Source organism: Danio rerio, chromosome 17 (genome assembly GCF_049306965.1).
Source record: "Danio rerio strain Tuebingen ecotype United States chromosome 17, GRCz12tu, whole genome shotgun sequence".
Lineage (NCBI taxonomy): Eukaryota > Metazoa > Chordata > Actinopteri > Cypriniformes > Danionidae > Danio > Danio rerio.
In genome coordinates this window covers 21,009,851-21,024,712 of record NC_133192.1, presented here as the reverse complement: position 1 = coordinate 21,024,712, position 14,862 = coordinate 21,009,851, and the positions used below count along the sequence as shown (strand labels likewise).

At 38.0% G+C, this 14,862-nt stretch overlaps 1 protein-coding gene and 1 long non-coding RNA gene across 2 annotated transcripts in view; one reads left to right on the top strand and one right to left on the bottom strand.

Moving 5' to 3' along the window:
* Window positions 1–13,562, bottom strand: part of grem2a (gremlin 2, DAN family BMP antagonist a) — a 27,831-nt gene extending 14,269 nt beyond the window's left edge. Inside the window, exon 1 of the mRNA XM_005158681.6 lies at window positions 13,441–13,562. The gene's annotated coding sequence lies outside the window, so the exon portion shown is untranslated. The remainder of the gene's footprint in view (window positions 1–13,440) is intronic.
* Window positions 1–14,862, top strand: part of LOC141378553 (uncharacterized) — a 27,020-nt gene extending 12,158 nt beyond the window's left edge. Inside the window, exon 3 of the long non-coding RNA XR_012393340.1 lies at window positions 13,447–14,862. This is a non-coding gene — a long non-coding RNA (uncharacterized lncRNA). The remainder of the gene's footprint in view (window positions 1–13,446) is intronic.

The following is a 14,862-nucleotide window of genomic DNA, read 5'->3' as shown; positions in this document are numbered from 1 at the left end:
ACGACAGACTCAATGTTGTTATGTAGATGTGTTCAGGAGAGGACTTTTATCAACCATGTGAACTTTCAGGCAGATCGGACTTTGTGTGGTTGAGTTATAATGCAAACTACCAACTGCCAGCAGGTGGCGCTATAACTGTGACTTAAGATTGGCATGTAGATGCCTTCAGTAATGGAATTTAATCAACCATGTGAAGTTTCAGGCAGATCGGACATTGTGTGGCTGAGTTATAAGCCAAACTACCTGTTGCCAGCAGGTGGCGCTATGACTGTGACTCAATATTGGCACGTAGATGTCTTCAGGAGAGGACTTTTATCAACCCTGTGAAGTTTCAGGCTGATTGGACATTGTGTGGCTGAGTTATAAGCAAAACTACCTTCTGTCACTAGGTGGCGCTATGACTGACTCAATATTGGCATTTAGATGTCTTCAGGAGAGGAATTTAATCAACCATGTGAAGTTTCAGGCAGATCAGACATTGTGTGCCTGAGTTATAAGCACTTCCTTTTTCATGGCGAAGCGTTGAGGTTTGTCATGCCACCACATACACGCCCCTCTACGAAAACTCTAGATCTTCATATTATATCATCGCTTGAGCTTTCAGATACACAACCAACCAAATTTGGTGCTGATATGAAAACATTTGTGGGATGAGTTTATTACTTTGTAAATCATGACATTTTCTGTGGTCAGCAGGTGGCGCTATAACTGTATCTGGATATCGGCATGTAAACTTGTTCTGGTCTGGACTCTTATTAAACATGTGAATTTTGAGGCAGATCGTATAATGCATGCCTGAGTTATAATGACTTCCGGTTTTGTGGCGAATCGTTAAAGTTTGTGAGGCCGCCACGGACACGCCCATCGACAAAACCTCTAAAGCTTCGCAATTTAACATCGCCAAGGCCTTTAGATGACAAAACACAATTTTGGTGTCGATAGCATAAAATCCCTAGGAGGAGTTCGTTAAGATAAAAAGCCTGGAAATAGCAAAAATGCCACTTATTTGCCGCAGGAAGTTAAAAATATCCGACTTCCTGTTGGGTTTGAGTTATGGCTCCAAGAGACTTTTTCGTATGTTTTGGCTTGTTTAAGGTGTGTGCCAATTTTCGTGCATGTGCGTGATTCGTAGATCAGGGGCTCTTCCGTTTAATTTTTATAGGTGGCGCTGTCGAGTCATTTTGCCACGCCCACTTCATTATTGTTATGAGGATGTGTTCAGGAGAGGACTTTTATCCACCATGTTAAGTTTCAGGCAGATCGGACATTGTGTGCTTGAGTTATAAGGACTTCCTGTTCCATGGCGAAGCGTTCAGGTTTGTCATGCCGCCACGGACACGCCCCTCTGCGAAAACTCTAGATCTTCACAATATATCATCGCTAGGGCTTTCAGATAACACAACCCAAATTTGGTGCTGATACAAAAAAATTTGTGGGAGGAGTTTGTTACGATGTAAAACATGTCATTTCCTGTGGCCAGCAGGTGGCGCTATAACTGTATCTGGATATTGGCATGTAAACTTGTTCAGGTCAGGACTCTTATCAAACGTGTGAATTTTGAGGCGGATCGGATAATGCATGACTGAGTTATAACGACTTCCTGTTTTGTGGCGAATCGTCAAAGTTTGCGAGGCCGCCACGGACACGCCCATCGATGAAAACTCTAAAGCTTCGCAATTTAACATCGCCAAGGCCTTTAGATGACAAAACCCAATTTTGGTGTCGATCGGATAAAATCTCTAGGAGGAGTTCGTTAAAATACAACGCCTGGAAATGGCAAAAACGCCACTTTTTCGTCGCAGGAAGTCAAAAATATCCAACTTCCTGTTGGGTTTGAGATATGGCTCCAAGAGACTTTTTTGTATGTTTTGGCATGTTTGAGGTGTGTGCCAATTTTTGTGCATGTGCGTGATTCGTGGATCGGGGGCTTGTCCGTTTAATTTTTCTAGGTGGCGCTGTCGAGTCATTTTGCCACGCCCACTTCAGAAGACCATAAAAAAGGTAAATTTTCGCCACTTCTGAGGCGTGTGCAAAGTTGCGTGAGTTTTCGGGCTTGTTTAGCCCCTCAAAATCGCGATTCATTGGAGAGAAGAATAATAATAATAATTAAAGCTGCGAGCAGCGATGATAGGGACCTCGCACCCGGGCTCACCGCCGCCCGGTGACCTTACGATGACTGAGAACAGCTAACAATAATAATTTAAGCCAATATATTTTTAAAAATCTAAGAAAATCACATATTTATGCCAAACTTCCTCCTGTCAGCAGGTGGCGCTATAACTGTGACTCAAGATTGGCATGTAGATGTCATCCGGAGAGGAATCTTATCAACCATGTGAAGTTTCAGGCACATGGGACATTGTGTGGCTGAGTTATAAGCCAAACTACCTTCTGCCAGCAGGTGGCGTTATGACTGACTCAATATTGTTATGTGGATGTGTTCAGGAGCGGACTTTTATCAACCATGTGAAGTTTCAGGCAGATCAGACATTGTGTGGAGATTGTGTTATAAGACAAACTACATTCTGCCAGCAGGTGGCGCTATGAAAGACTCAATATTATTATGTAGATGTGTTTAGGAGAGGATTTTCATCAACCATGTGACATTTTAGGCAGATCTGACATTGTGTGGCCGAGTTACAAGCCAAAATTCCTTCTGCCAACAGGTGGCGCTATGACTGACTCAATATTGTTATGTAGATGTGTTCAGGAGAGGACTTTTATCAATCATGTGAAGTTTCAGGCAGATCAGACATTGTGTGGTTGAGTTATAACAACTTGCTGTTCCATGGCGAAGCGTTGAGGTTTGTCATGCCACCACAGACACGCCCCTCAGCAAAAACTCTAGATCTTTACAATATATTATCGCTAGAGCTTTCAGATGACACCACTCTATTTTGGTGCTGATACGGGAAAGTTTGTGGGAGGAGTTTGTTACAGTGTCAAACATGTCATTTCCTGTGGCCAGCAGGTGGCGCTATAACTGTAACTGGATATCGGCACGTAAACCTGATCAGGTCAGGACTGTTATTAAATGTGTGAATTTTGAGGCAGATCGAATATTGCATGCCTGAGTTATAAAGACTTCCTGTTTTGTGGTGAATCAAAGTTTGCGAGGCCGCCACGGACACACCCATCGACAAAAACTCTAAAGCTTCGCAATTTAACATCACCAAGGCTTTAAGATGACAAAACCCAATTTTGGTGTTTATCAGATAAAATCCCTTGGAGGAGTTCGTTAAAATACAACGCCTGAAAATGGCAAAAACGCCACTTTTTCGCCACAGGAAGTTAAAAATATCCGACTTCCTGTTGGGTTTGAGATATGGCTCCAAGAGACTTTTTCGTATGTTTTGGCATGTTTAAGGTGTGTGCCAATTTATGTGCATGTGCGTGATTCGTAGATCGGGGGCTCGTCCGTTTAATTTTTCTAGGTGGCGCTGTCGAGTCATTTTGCCACGCCCACTTCAATATTGTTATGTGGATGTGTTCAAGAGATGACGTTTATCAACCATGTGAAGTTTCAGGCAGATCGGACATTGTGTGGTTGAGTTATAAGGACTTCCTGTTCCATGGCGAAGCGTTGAGGTTTTTCATGCCGCCACGGACACACCCCTCTGCGAAAACTCTAGATCTTCACAATATATCATCGCTAGAGCTTTCAGATAGCACCACTCAATTTTGGTGCTGATTTGATAAAATTTGTGGGAGGAGTTTATAACTCCGTAAATCATGTCATTTCCTGTGGCCAGCAGGTGGCGCTGTATCTGTATCTGGATATTGGCATGTAAACGTGTTCAGGTCAGGACGCTTATCAAGCGAGTGGATTTTGAGGCAGATCTGATAATGCATGCCTGAGTTATAATGACTTCCTCTTTTGTGGCGAATCGTCAAAGTTTGCGAGGCCGCCACGGACACGCCCATCGATGAAAACTCTAAAGCTTCGCAATTCAACATCGCCAAGGCCTTTAGATGACAAAACCCAATTTTGGTGTCGATCGGAAAAAATCCCTAGGAGGAGTTCGTTAAAATACAACGCCTGGAAATGGCAAAATCGCCACTTTTTCGCCGCAGGAAGTTAAAAATATCCGACTTCCTGTTGGGTTTGAGATATGGCTGCAAGAGACTTTTTCGTATGTTTTGGCATGTTTGAGGTGTGTGCCAATTTTCGTGCATGTGCGTGATTCGTATATCGGGGGCTCGTCCGTTTAATTTTTCTAGGTGGCGCTGTCGAGTCATTTTGCCACGCCCACTTCCGAAGCCCATAACAAACGTAAATTTTCGCCACTTCTGAGGCGTGTGCAAAGTTGCGTGAGTTTTCGGGCATGTTTAGCCCCTCAAAACCGCGATTCATTCCGCGGAAGAAGAAGAAGAAGAAGAAGAAGAAGAAGAAGAATAATAAACAGAGCAATTCCAATAGGGCCTACGCACCGTTTCGGTGCTCGGTCCCTAATAAACGGAGCAATTCCAATAGGGCCTTGCACCGTTCGGTGCTCGGTCCCTAAAAATAATAATAAGTTTAATAGGATAACAGTAGTCTGGCTTGCTACACAAGCCAGCCTAATTACTGTGGTCTATAAAAATAAAACAATTTCAATGGATTTTAAATTTAGTTTGATTGTCCAATGACTCACATATAAAGACGACACTAGTTTCATTGTTGGATGAAGCAGTGTTTGTCTTTAACAAATCTTAGAACAAAGAGTTCAGTAACAAACAAATTTTTCATTAGTCACTTGTCACCACCTATTGGTGTAATATTCAGAATCATGAAACAATCTTTATTTGAAGCATCAAGCTACTTTTTAGAAATTGAATTGCTCTATTTTGACCATACATGTTAAATTTGTTCTGTATGTAAATAAAATGCGTAGAATTACTTTGAAATCGGTGACAAAATTGCAGATTTTAGGCCCTACAATGCAGCACTAAAGCTTTTAAACAATTAATATTATTATGCACATAAGCTTTTGTTTGATGTTAGAATGTGAACTTTAGTTTATTTAGAATGTAAAGTTAAAGAAAAATTTGGGAAGTTAAGAGATCTTTCAGTGCATCTCTATCATGTAGTGTTTGACACTATTTTTTGAGAGTCCGCATGAACTGGAAGCTGCGACCCTTTTTTTGTATTGTGACACACGTCCTAGAGAAACAGAATGTTCATTCATGTATTCATTTTCTTGTCGGCTTAGTCCCTTAATTAATCTGGGGTCCCCACAGCGGAATGAACCACCAACTTCCAGCAAGTTTTTACGCAGCGGATGCCCTTCCAGCCGCAACCCATCTCTGGGAAAGAAACATAAAATTAAATGACAAAATCAGCGAGCTTAATGGATGTAATAAAGTAGGCAGAGTGGGGAGAGTTATTACAACCTAACAGTCTCCTCCTGCACACCTTTCTGATCAAAAGAAAGTGCATTTTCAGATTTCAATTGAAGATTAGAAGGGCAAACAATTGTTTTTCTTAATGACATGCACTGATAAATTGTTCACCACAAAACTAGCAATATGAGCTAACAAAATCATGTGGTTAGTTTTGGTTTCAGGGGGACTTTAAAAAAAAACTAGCCATTTATCTATCCTTTCTCCAAATGGTCATGCTCTGCAAGGTCACAGGAGTGATGAATCATGAAGTCAATATCTCAAGCCACAGGCAGTGGAGATGAACAGATGGCCAGCCCATCACAGCGCTCACACACATACACTCACAATGACACCTACCATCTCCAAGTCATCTATTCTGCCTGTCTTGCATTGCAAGGGAAGCCCAGAGAATGTATGTTCTCACAGAAGTGGAGAGAGATGGTGTGATGATCTCCACAGGAAAAGACCTTGTAAAACAAACCTGGGATCTTCTTGCTGTGAGGCTCCAGCGCTACCTGCTGAGCAACAAATGGCCTAGCCATTACTGTTGAATCTAAAACAACAACAACTTGCCAATATTTAACACTGGACTATTGCTCGTGGAATAAAAGTAGTATACAGATGCCCCCATATTGAATGTAACCCCAAACCATGATTTTTCCTTCACCAAACTTGACTGATTTCTTTGAGAATCTTGGGTCCATGCGGATTACCTTCTGCAGTATTTTTGATGATTAAGATGCAGTTCAACAGATGATTCATTGGAAAAATCTACCTTCTGCCACTTTTCCAAATGATCAACTAGAAGTCAAGTTATAATTGGCTGCTCTTACAACTGAGATCGACGACAAACATGAGTTTAGTTCATGAACCTTTCAATCAATATTTCAGCATGTAGTTGGCCATATTTACATATAAAAGTATTAATGTTTGAACTATGAGGCTAACCAATTAAGTCTCCAAACATTTGGTGCTGCACTTTCAGAAATAAAGGTTCAGGAGCTGTCACTGGGGCGGTACCTTTTCAAAAGGTACATATTTGTACCTGAACGGTCCATAATTGTACCTCAAAGGTACTTTTTAGATACATTTGGCTACTAATATGAACATTTGAGGTATTACTGTGGACTCTTTGGGTACAAATATATACCTTTTGAAAAGGTACCACCCCAGTGACAGCTACTGTACCTTCATTTCTGAGAGTGTGTGATGAACATTCAATGCAAATAGAATGTGAATATTCTTAAAAGACACTCTAAAAGTTAATTTTCAGTATTTTCAGATTTTTGAAGTGTCCACAATACCAATATTGTGCCTGTTCATTATATATTACATATTTGAATATTAGCTTAATATTAACTTATCTGAAATGTGCTTTTGCTTTTTGTCAGGCAGTGTACAATGACTTGTCTTGTGACCCTAACTTGCCTAGTTAACCTTAACCTAGTTAAGCCTTGAATTATACTTTAAGCTGAATACTAGTATCTTGAAAAATATCTAGTATGTACAGTCGTCATGACAAAGATATAAGAAATCAGTTATAAGAGATTAGTTATTAAAACTATTATGTTTAGAAATGTGTTGAACAAAATCTTCTTTACATTAAATAGAAATTGGTGAAAAAATATACAGCTAGGCTAATAATTCTGATTCAACTGTTTATGACAAAGAATGCAACATACTGTATTAAAAACTCTATTTTTAACAATAGAAGAATAAGCTAGAATAAGCTTAGAATAAGCTCTATTCTAAAACCTCCCTGAGAATCTCGTTCCCACAGAACACATCTGCTAAAAACAGTTTGAGCCAAATGACTGATGTAAGAGAATAAGTGTAGCGTAAAACAACCAAACCGCAAGTACCAGCATCTCTCATTGAGCAGAAGCCAGCATGCACCCCGACACAGCCAGCGATACCAGCATTCGACCGACCAGTGTCAAAACCCACAGCGAGTCTTCCCTAACACTTCCACAACATCTCTGAGCCAAAACAAGTCACACGAAGCCACACGTTAGACCCTGAAGCTTTCTTTCTGTCTAACACCCATATGCACATTAAAACACACAAACACCATCGCACGCATAAACACTAACTGGCGCCACAAAATTATGAATTTGACAGGAGTTATCATCACAGCAATTATGTACCTCCCTCTGCCACAAGAAAATGTCTTAGGAAACATGTAACGCTGATGCGTGCCTCCAAAAAATAATGATTGCATTCACACCAATCTTCTCAAACATTTACGCTCACACTTTTAAGGGGAATTAACCTGGATAGAAAGAATTTTAATGAATGCAGCTTCAGCTTTAATATATAATTACAAACACACTTGGAGACAAGAGAAGCGCTAACATGCCAAACTCTTTCATTCGAGTCCAGTTCACACACTGGAATGTGATGAAGAGTCACGTGTACGTCACTTCTGACAAATGTAAATACATTTGAAACATGCCAAGACTACATCTGCCCTGAAGCCCAGTCTAAATACTTGGATTTGCTCCAGGGACATCTCTAATTTGAATAATTTCATTTAAACATTCTGTAAAAATGTCTGCAGTTGAAGCATATTTTCATTGCACTGTAAAGATAATAACTTTAGTGACTGGTGGGCACGTAATAGAAAATATAGCAAGGGTTATAAAAGGATAATAAGGTGTTTCACCCACCACATGGCATGTGCATTCCTGACTAAACATCTTCAAAGATGGCACAAATCCCTACCACTTGACAAGCTGTCAAAAGTTGTTTCTAATGTTATTCTGACTTCCAATTGTTTTTAAAAACATCTATAAACTACCTGACAATAGTCTTGTCATCGATCCCAGTTGTAAGAGCAACACATAATAACTTGACTTCTAGTTGATCATTTGGAAAAGTGGCAGACGGAAGATGTTTCTGATGAATCATCTGTTGAACTGCATCCCGATCATCATAAATACAGCAGAAACCCGCATGGACCCAACACTCTTACATAAATCAGCCAAGTTTGGTGAAGAAAAAAAATCATGGTTTGGGGTTAAATTCATTATAGGGGCTTGCAAGAGATCTGCTGAGTGGATAGCAACATCAACCGCCTGAGGTATCAAGACATTTGTGCAAATTGCATTGCAAACCACAGAAGAGGGCAAATTCTTCAGCAGGATAGTGCTCCTCATACTTCAGCCTCCACATCAAAATTCCTGTAAGCAAAGAAGGCCAAGATGCTCCAGGATTGGCCAACCCAGTCACCAGATATAAACACTATTGAGCATGTATGGAATAAGATGGAGGAGGCATTGAAGATGAATCCAAAGAATCTTGCTAAACTCTGAGAGGCCTGCAAGAACGCTTTCTTTGCCATTTTAGATGACTTTATTAATGAGTTATTGCAACAATGTATGGATGCAGTCCTCCAAGCTCATGGGAGTCAAACACATTATTAATTTTTTTTCACACTGCACCATGACTTTATATTCTATACTGTACATTATTTCTGTTAAGTGACGGGACTTTTTGGCTAAGTTAAGTCAGACCTTACTGTCATAATAAAATAATTAAAAATCAAGTCATGATCTAGTGGCGTTTGACTTTCACATTAGCCACTTCTGATACTAAATGATCAACTAAAAGTCAAGTTATTATTTGTTGTTCCTGAAATTTGGATAGGCGACAAGACTTTTGTCAGGTAGTGTACTTTATGTAGTCACACCAAAAAGATTACAGATTACAGTGTATGAATGTGAATGTGTGTTCTGCATTGAGAACATGAAGTGCTGAACAAAAAATCATGAAGATTACCACCTGAAACTTGAGGCAAGTGACCATCACCAAAAGCTAAAGCACTATTTATAGGGCTATTTATAGGGCTGTTATTATACATTAACACTGCAGTAGGGCTCCATTAGTAATTTAACTAAAATGTTGATAAAATTCATTTTATTTTTTATTTTAGGTGATTAATTTCTCAGTTAATGTATAATGACAGATTAAAATCATTGTTGTAATCTGCTTACAAGTCATATAATCATATTATTAGATGGAATTAATAATTAATTGTAACTGTAATAAATCTGGCCTTTTCTTACTGTTGACTAATTGATTAATCAATTAACTAACGTTTATTATTGAGTAAAGTGCTAATTCTTACAATTTACTAATTGTAAAGTTATACATATTTACTAACACAATATATTGAACTAGTCCACAATGAAGCATTACACTATGTATTATTATACGTGCTATAGTAACTTTTTTGGGGCAACATCAATATTGTATCATATATAAAGGGGTTGCACGGTGGCTGAGTGGTTAGCACTGTCATGTTACAGCAAGAAGGTTGTTGGTTCTGTCCCCAGCTGGGTCAGTTGGTCTTTCTGTGTGTAGTTACTTCCCATGTTCGTGTGAGTTTCCTCCAGGGTCTCCGGTTTCCCCCACAGTCTAAAGACATACGCTATACTATAGGTGAATTGAATAAGCTAAATTGGCCATAGTGTAAGTGTGTAAATGTTAACGTGTATTGGTGTTTCCCAGTACTGGGTCGTGGCTAAAAGAGCATCCGCTGCTTAAAACAAATGCTCGATATTTGGTTCATTCCGCTGTGGCGACCGCTGAGAAATTAAGGGACTAAGCCGAAGGACAATATATGAATGGATGAATGAATATTATTTATATTGTCATATTAATCACAAGAACATTTGACAAAATTAGAAAATAAAAAAATAAAAAATTAAAAACTGGGAAGTGCTACCCACTGAGCAACAAATGAAATGTCCAGCCATCACTGAAAAAAAAAAAAAAACACAAAACCTCGCAGTCATTAACACTGGACTGTTTCTCATGGAATAAAATTTGATAAATATACAGTAGTATTACAACATTAAAGTACATTGAAGTATTTTTTGTTCTTATACAGATAAGGCAGAATGAATTAATCTCTACGATCTGACAAGTTGTCAAAAGTTGTTTCTAATATTATTCCCAGTTTCAATTGTTTTTAAAAACATCTATAAGGTCAAGGTGCTCCAGGATTGGCCAGCCCTGTCACCAGACATGAACATTATTGAACATGTCTGTGGTAAAATGGAGGAGGCATTGAACATGAGTCCACATAATCTTGATGAAATCTGGGAGTCCTGCAAGAACTGTTTCCTTTCCATCCCAGATGACCTTACACTAAGCATTATACCAGTCAAAGTAACTTTTTAGCAGCTAGTCAATATCCCGATAATACCATGAATCAAAAATAATTTAACACTGTTATAAGCCAAGAACTGATACGCATAAGTTTCTAAATGAATTTAAACTAGAATTGATCTAAATCACAGAGTAAGGGAAAGGTATGGTGTGATTTTTCATCATGTGGAGTGTGGCTATCTTGATCAGAGATGGAATATCTGTGGTTTCGAACTGTTAGGTCAGACTCATGTTACGATACATAGCTGAGGTTTAAAGTGTGGTTGAGCAGTTCAACCATATCAGTGACTGAATTCTCTGATGGCTGTCGTCACTCTGAGTCTGACTTCAACTCCTTCAAATACACATGCAGTCGAGTGTGTCTTTCACAAGCATTTCCAGTTTCACATCTACAGCAGTTAATGTATGATAATTACAGCAAATGATTCCTAACCAACCCCAATCGAAACATAAACCTCCCCTAGCATATAACCGTAACCATACCCTATGCTAATCATAATTATAACTGTGCTCTAGCTCTTAATAACAGCCACTTGCATTGCCATCAGTCTTGCTACAGTAGTAATGGCGCTGGGGAATTAGAAGGTCACTGGGAAACTCAAAGGCTGTCAGACTCAAATCCGCTCGGTTTAATGCGCTCTGAGGGGCAGTCACCACTTTGAACTGAGTCGCGGCTGATCCTTTTCCATGCCCTCCTTTATAATGCCAATCATGCCTGAGCTGGACTGAAGCCAGTACTGTCACACGTTTTCTTATGCAAACTTCCCCATCATCAAACATTCACGTTCACTCTCTGTCTCTCAATATATAACATATTATATACACTATTTTTATATTATAATATTATAAACACTAGCAGTTTCGATATATTATCAGTTTTATTATAAAATAACACAACATCAGTAATTGATTTAGAGTAGGAAATGGTTGTGAAACTCTTTATTTTGCTTGCTACAGTGACCGAATCCTCTTAGACTAAGAATCTAAAATCTATGTCATTTTAAATCTCTCTCTCTCTCTCTCTCTCTCTCTCTCTCTATATATATATATATATATATATATATATATATATAGATAGATAGATAGATAGATAGATAAATAAGGTTGTTTAAAATACATGGTTAACTGAATAGTCCTTGGAGAACCCTAAAATGGAATTTTGCAGGTGCCAATATAATAAACCAAAAAATGAAAAACAATGTTTCCTTTTTTTTAGTATGTATAATTGCATGCTGAGGAAATGTTCTAGGTGTTAAATGTTCTTCAAAAACACTAGATGCCAATAATAAAAATATTTTCGAAAGTGATGAAATAAGTAAAACAATCCATTATTTAAAAAATCTAAAGACTTCAAACATAAAATCTGAATATGTGATTACATAAAGAACCTTAACAACACTAAAAAAAAAATTACTTGCAGTTATTTCAAACTACTTATATAAAATTAGCTGAAACAACACAATTCTCAATGCTTTTATGGACAATTTAATTGTTTTATGTTAAAACTCAAATTTGTAAAAACTAAAAAGTTAATTTATTTGTGGTTTTTAACACAAATAGATTGTGTGGAACCCAGAAATCAATTGCCTTAAAAACAACAAGTTGACTTTACAAAAATAATGCAAGTTAGCTCATTGTAACTTGAAACTGTTAAATTGACTTGATTTTTTTAATTATGCAAATTGTACTCACTTACTTAAAAATCAACTAATCCCTTTTTATAGTGTTAGACTATTTTAGCAAGTTCATTTTCAAAAAAAAAATACTGTAAATATTACAATATTATATTTTCATTCATTCATAGCTCCATTAAGTCTATAAAATCTATAATTAAAGCCTGTATGGAATTTAGAAGACATACTGGATTCTGGAAGAGCAGAGTTATGTTACTTTATGTCATTTTGCAAGATACAGAAAAGCTGGAGGAAAAAAACTAATATGATGAAGGTGTATTGAAAAAGGTGATTATTTTATTTTTATTTTTTAAATGACTACAATTAGCATAATTTACAAATCAAGCCAACTTAACAGTTCCAAGTTACAAAAGGTTTACTTGCCTTACTCACTTTTTACAGTGCAGTAAACACTCAAAAAAATAACATTTGGTGCTTGTACTTATTTAAAATTAGTAGAAACAACACAATTCTTGAGTTTTTGGGGTGGACAGTATAATTGTTTTATGTTTATTCTACTCAAATAAAAAAAACTAACAAGTTAACTTAATTCCTTTAAGTTGTGCCAATACAAAAATATTGTGTGGAACCCAACTTTTTTTTTTTTTTTTTTACAGTGTATTGCACCAAAAGTTTTTTACACTTTAAAAATATTTTTTTTTTTTTGGAGATAATGGTTTCACAAGGAACCTTTAATATCTACTGTATGGAACCTTTCCATTCCGCTAAACTTCCTTTAGATTACTAAATGTTCTTACAAAGATGCAAAATGATACTGTAAGAACAAATATAAACATGGTTCTTTAAAAACTGGACACTGAACATTTCTTTGAGGAACCAAGAACATTTTGTATTTTCTTTTTATATATTGGGGATCACTTTATTATGTCTCTTCAAGGCATTTTGTTGACTTTTAATTACATTGCATCTAGATGCCAATTAATTCTCATTAGATTATAAGTAGACTGCTAGGTTGGGGTAAGGGTTAGTGTAAGTTGACATACACTTGCAAAGTTTCTTATAGTCGGTTAAATGTGTTGAAGAAGCAGTATCAACAGATATTAAGCAGAAAGTCTACGAATACTCAAACGAGAAGTAATTGCTATGCACCTTTCAGTCAACAAAATGTGCATTAAGGACCATCGAAATAGTCTTCATTAATTAAAAGGTGCTTTATTTTTTAGATTCTAAATAGAGTTAATAACATGTCTCTTTTCTTGGAATTTACCTGCAGATCTGGACCTGGAGTTTTTTTCTTGCTGTGATTCCTGAAGAGGTCACTCAGAGGTCAAAGGTCAAGCAGCAGGTCAGAGATCGGCGAGGCTCAGAGCTCCAGATGTACAGAGGCAGTGTGGAAATCCATCAGAAGTACGGGATGTTTGTTGAAGCGCTCCTGAAGATGCTGCCGTGCGCCTTTCCTGTTCGAGTCCACAGCTCTGCGGAGGCCAAACTCAAGCGGTCATGCTTTATGGCTCATAGCTCCCAAGTTTCACTCATTTATGTTGCATCCAGCTCGCGTTCTGTTTCACTGAGTGCTTCCCGGTGAGTCTTTGAATCATCTTCTCTCTGATTTACTGTCACATCCCACTGGCTCTCCAAAGAGAAGTGTGTGAGTGTGAAGAAAGTAGGAAGAAAATCATCAGTTGCACACAAGTAACAGAAAGATTCATCTACACCTCTCTCTCTCTCTTTCTGCTTCCCTCCCTCTCTTTTGGTCTGATACCTCCCCCAGAAGCCCACTGTTAATCAACCAGTCCTGAAAACATACTCTCTCTCTCTCTCTCTCTCTCTCTCTCTCTCTCTCTCTCTGTCTCTCTCTGAAGTGTAGCACACATGAGTTTGCATCCCTGTTTTAACCCCGTCCGTCTTTACTGCTGCAGATAACATGCCCACAGTGTCAGAAGTTCTTCTGTAAATATAGAAAACACATCGATGGGTTTGATCTCCTTAAATTCATCTTGGTTTAATCCAAAATGTGTGGGCTCGTGTTTCTGGAACATTTTGGACATTTTCACTGTGGCTTTATTGAGGTCCCGCCTGAAGGTTTTTCCTCAAGTGTCTTTCCAAATGCAAAATGGTTTTATAAACAAGTTTTGACAGCACATCAAGGCAAGACAAAGCAGATGTGTTATGTGGCCTTAAAAAGACAAAAGCCTTCAGATGCTAAATCATTAATCTTTCACTCCACAGTTTATCATGAAATTTTGTGCCCCCATAAATCTTCATTTGGCTTGGGATGTTGCACATTACTGACTGTTCTCCTTTTGTTTTCTTTGCTTATTCAGTCGTTGGTTCTCCCATTCTGTTGTTTTTGTGGTTTTGAACTCATCTCCATTTGACCACAATAAGAATAACATCCCTCGCTTGTTCCTTTCCTTTTTTTCTCTCTCAAATGCACACGCAGACAAACTTGTGTGGAGAACTTGAAAACACCCAAAAAGAAATCTTACACACTGAGCAGACACACATATAAACATGTTTTGGTTTAAAGTGAAGAAACTAAAGTACTCAGATGTCATGTTAAATTGTATTGATAGCAGTAATCTAGATGGTTCTGGTTCAGAGCCGACTGTTAGTGTTGGATGAGTTGGTCTGGACCTCAACATTTAGAGCTGTTCTCACCAGACTGACCAAATAATCAAATTCACAC